Source organism: Amblyomma mixtum, chromosome 10, assembly GCF_055824585.1.
Source record: "Amblyomma mixtum isolate Tamu chromosome 10, ASM5582458v1, whole genome shotgun sequence".
Taxonomy (NCBI): domain Eukaryota; kingdom Metazoa; phylum Arthropoda; class Arachnida; order Ixodida; family Ixodidae; genus Amblyomma; species Amblyomma mixtum.
Genome location: NC_143021.1, coordinates 137,933,974 through 137,938,719, shown reverse-complemented (window position 1 = coordinate 137,938,719; position 4,746 = coordinate 137,933,974). Strand labels below are relative to the sequence as shown.

The following is a 4,746-nucleotide window of genomic DNA, read 5'->3' as shown; positions in this document are numbered from 1 at the left end:
TATTTCTTCCCGGTCGTGTGGTTTGCGCTATTTTCTAGAAATTCTTTAAGAAATTACTACTTAATCCTCCACTTCCTGAAGACAAAGTGCTCGACAGGGCAGTTCCACATGTTGTGCAGCAACCTATCTATTTTCTCATACGTCAGAGGCACTTAGCTATCAAGCAGTGCTTACTGTATTCAGCAGTGAAGTGTACATGCGAGATATCATTATTTCCAAGTTCTCGCAGTGGCATCTCATGCAAGAATATCGAAATTCTCTTCAATTTGTGCTGATATTTTTAAGGATACGCACTCTTATTAGGTGAAAAACAAAAGCTGGTCACATACTAAACAGCAGAAGCAGAGCACCAAGGTACTCACCAATTGCTTGAAGAGCTTTCTGCCAGTTCTCGTGCCATCCCAAATACGGGTACTTTTGAGTGCACTCCTGTCAATGTCTTCATCACGTCAAGCCACTCCAGCATTTCAGTCGAAAGATTTCCCTCTAAAAAAAGGAGTTTGTTTTGTTAGACTGGTCATATTTAATTTTACTTTGCACTAGGTACATGGCATTTTACTGCCCTAGACTAAACAATACCAATCATAAATCACATTTTGAATTTTGTCATATATGATCACACAATTTGGTGTATGCGATACATTCTTATAAATTCTGATCGAAATAAAGCTGACATAGTTAAGTATCATTTCTAGAAATGTGGTATAAAGGAAGGAGGCTAACCAGATAACCTGCATGAATGTTTTTAGATGGATGCAAGAGTCGGCACTCTAGCATACAAAATGTAAAGGGTCATCCACTCTTACTGCGAACACATGGCCGCTCTTTTCAGACAGCCACTGCAAGTGACACAGCCGCTCATCGCAGCAGTGTGGCGCTGGAGAAGGAGCTGAATGTGGTGTTTCGCCTCATCTGCCACTTCGTTTCGATGGCTTTCCAATGAGCCTTTCAAAGAGCACAGCCATGCGCTCGCGTGTTTGCACTAAGAGTGGACAACACTGTACAATATGGCAGGTTTCATCTGCTAACATGTAACTTCATGCTCCAATCACGATCTAATTATGCAAAAAAATTTTCAACCTTCCATTCTGTATAAAGGAAAAAATCCTATGGGCTCTGTTCACAAGCCTCTGCAAGTACACGCGAACTGTGCACGTTTTGCATTCAGTTTTGATATCTTTGCTCTCTATATGACGTCTTGTAGTATAAAACAAAAAAAAATGAAATTAATTTTTCATATTGCCTGAGCTACTGAGGAGGTACAGAATATAAATGCAAAATGCCTTTTGTCCCTACATAAAATTGTTAATACAGATATAGCTGTGCTCAACTGAAAGAACTATTGTGCAGAACTGGGCTATTTGGCATTAATTCGCTGAAGCCAGAAAATGTGTGTAAAATTTAGAAAGTCCTAGTTCTTTCTCGTTCTTGTGTTCATTTTTGCTACTCGTTTCAACAAACCAAGGCTGAAAAAGCATTAAAAGAGGGCCATGCAAAATAGTATAAGTGCAGCAATTCATACGCCTTTATAATGTGGCCATATATCATTATGTTATAGCCAGAGTACCATATCTATTCACCATGCTGGAGCACTGAAAAAGGTGAAAGAAGTACTAAACGAAGGTTTGCTAATCCCGTAAGCACGTCGCAGAAAAAATGGGGCTGGGTATGATGTCTCACCTCTGTAGAAATCCAAGTCATGACATTTGCTTCCCCCATGATGAAGGCTCAGCACATAATAAGGCGACAGAAGGTTTGTCATTTCCAAGAAAAGGATCCATAAATACTGCTTCCTGCTCATAAGACAGAGCGGCACTCATTGTAGATTCTACCTGCAATGCAAAAAGCAAAGTTTGTTTGAGTGGACTAAACTAGAAAAAAAGCATAAAATATCTATGCCCAAATGTCTGAACTGAAAAAAATTGAGGGTATTGTAATAGTGAATATGTTAATATATCGCATGCAAGATATGCCTGATATTGAACTCAGCTACCATTGGCTTAGCTACTATCTTGTACATTATTATCACAAAAATAGTGATATAGTACTATCAGCATTAGTAGTAGCAGTGAAGATTTCATGGAAATAAAGGAAGGGACTTAGTGTTGGCTGTCATTTTCACAGCAGGCACCGGACCAATAGCTAGTGCAAAGGAAACAGGAGAAATGGCCGAAGAGAGGACCAGGAGGAAGGCAGTAGCATAGGAGGACATGGAGGACATAGGATACAATAGGAAGGCAAGGCTTGCATAAAGCAAAATTAAGACATTAGTAAAGATGTACAAGACCAACCACATCACTGTACAGAGTGGAAGACCTTCATTAACCATATTTAGCTCACAATGTGCTCTCATATATCCTTGTAGTAAAATTGGTAATTAATACCATAACTCAAGGAGTGAAACCAATACAGGGGTGAAGGGCAGTCAATTAGCCATGGGCGTGATGCTTGTGCCTTCCTAGCAGGAGACAGATTGACGATTCAGTTGAATATCAGGTCTCAGATACTAATAGTTCAATATTAGCAGCTGCACATTGTTTCCCGCACCCTTCTAAAACATATGTGCAGCATTTTTCACAAGACAGTGCATGCTTCAGTTGGGGTACTTGCTGGGAGAGTAGTGTACAGTCAGGCTGGAATGAAATATGAGCCACGCGGATGAACAAGACAAATTATTTTGCCTGTGTGCTTTCAACTGCAGTATACAGCTAGCCTAATTCATGTTTCAGGGTAAAGAATCTACTGAAGTACTCATTTACAAGCCTTTTGTAAATGAATATCTCGCTGTAAAGTAGAAAAGTACGACATATGTGTGTTTGCATTTCATTCCGCCCTGACTGTACATGCAGAACATGTCTGTAATAAGTATTATTATCAGTAATGGCTGTTACTTCGAACACTAAGCAGATAAGTCAAACCTCTAAGCTCTCCTTGAAGGCAAGAGTCTATGCAGACAAGATGCTAAACACGCTTTGAAGTATGTAGATTTGATATTCAGCATGGCAAATACTGCTACATTAATAGCGAGCACTTCAGGTCAATACACGGTGCCTTTGAAACTTCTTGCCTAAAATTTGCTCGCGAAAATGCAAAACGCATGCAAAAGTGCAATCTGCAGGCACAACAATTGATGCTGTGCAAGCAACAAGAAAAAAATTGAAGGCAATGCTGAGATACTCTTTCAGTCATTGAAGTGTAAAAATGATAATGCATGTTGGCTGATGTTGCTACTTAACAATGAAAAATAGCGGCTACTGCTCACTTACAACAAACGCTTTCTCTGAGCAAACAATGAAATAAGCAATGCTAGTCATGCAGCCTCTCGTCATTCCTTTTACGAAGACAGCCTTTAAGCATTTGGAATGCAGGCCTCCCCGCCAGTACAGCGACACAAATACACGGAGGTTCGAATGCCAACGATATATGAGTTAATTTACCACGTCGTCATTATAACGTAAACGATTCACACACGCTCTGCACCAGGCCGCCAGGCAACGCCAACTCTTTGATCACGTACTGCCTTGATGCGGTACATGATAGGTTGCACCGAGTGTGCGACGCTACCAAAAACACGAGCAAGCAGTGTATCCAAGTGAGCGCAAAGCAGATGTAGCCAAGCACATGCAGCAGCCGATGAGCAACCTAGATTATGAAAACGGGCGCACTAAGGCGCGCGTGAAATGGAAAGGAGCGCGAAAGGCGCGCACGCCAAAGGTCCCTCCTGAAAACAATACAGCACGGCGATAATCCAGGCGACGATGGCTGAAGCAGGCAGAAGCTCGAGCTGGCACGCTAAGATGCGCGCGGAGCACAGCACGGACAAAATCCGACGACGCAGAAGAGTGCGCTGAGAACATGTCGAGAAGAGAAAAGAAGAAGAACCGCGGCAGAGGCATGGGGAGGGAGGCGAGCGCTTCGAGAGACGTACCGCCATGGCGGACGTTGTGTCGGGCACCGCACACCCGGCAGGAAGAAGAGCCACTCGGGCCACTACAGGTGCTGCGGTGAAACGTTGTCGGCGTAAGACGCGCGCAAAAACAGTTGAGGGTTACTCTGGTTGCGCGTAGAACGAAGACTGGAACGACGAAAGTGGCGCAATGGCTGGCGTACGCCGGCGTGGACCACAACGGCCAAAATGAACCACCGTCCACCGCCAGCCAAACGTGCTTGGCTTAGCTTGGCTTGTTCAAAGAACGCGACAGTCGACAATAGAGGAAGTCGCATGGTACGGTCAGCCTTGGAATGCAGGGGAAGGTTTCCTATAGAAAGACAGGAAAAAAAAAACAGACCACAGACATTCACGCCGAGGTGGAGAGGAGGATGCCCTCTCCCGAAAGGCGCGGCGTGCTCCCTGCTCTCTGGTAGGAAAGGTTCCTTTTCACAATGGGCTCATTCCTCCCTTTCTGCTGCCTCTACCCCTGCGAAAAAAAGAAAGCTTTACCCAAGGAGAAGTAGAACGGAACTGGACGCGCACCCTCCAAAGCAGTAGCATGTAACTACTGCGAGACGCCTCAAAGAGCAGTTGTAGTGAGCAATTCTCTGCGTACTGCTTTCTTGTTTTCCAATGCGTTAATTAAATCAGTTTGTTAAAGTTTAGTCGCATATATAATTGACCTAAAGCGAACGAAACATATGTGCGTTACGAAAAAAAAGGTCGTTTTTCGAAGGTTGCTGGAAGCGGCTGCAAAATAAAGTTTTCTCTCTCTCTGGAAGCTGCTGCACTCTGCTCGGTAATCTACGCCACGC

The 4,746-nt window shown here is 43.5% G+C and overlaps 1 long non-coding RNA gene across 2 annotated transcripts; it reads right to left on the bottom strand.

The window, feature by feature from the left end:
* Positions 1-409: 409 nt before the first annotated feature.
* LOC149327068 (uncharacterized) lies at positions 410-4,212 on the bottom strand. Of its 2 annotated transcripts, none has more exons than XR_016286309.1 (3): positions 3,929-4,212; positions 1,681-1,832; positions 410-486 (listed from the first exon to the last, which is right to left on the bottom strand). It is a non-coding gene; the product is annotated as an uncharacterized LOC149327068 (long non-coding RNA). The 2 variants fall into 2 exon arrangements; XR_016286308.1 differs by lacking the exon at positions 3,929-4,212 and adding an exon at positions 2,385-2,440.
* Between the last annotated feature and the right edge of the window lie 534 nt (positions 4,213-4,746).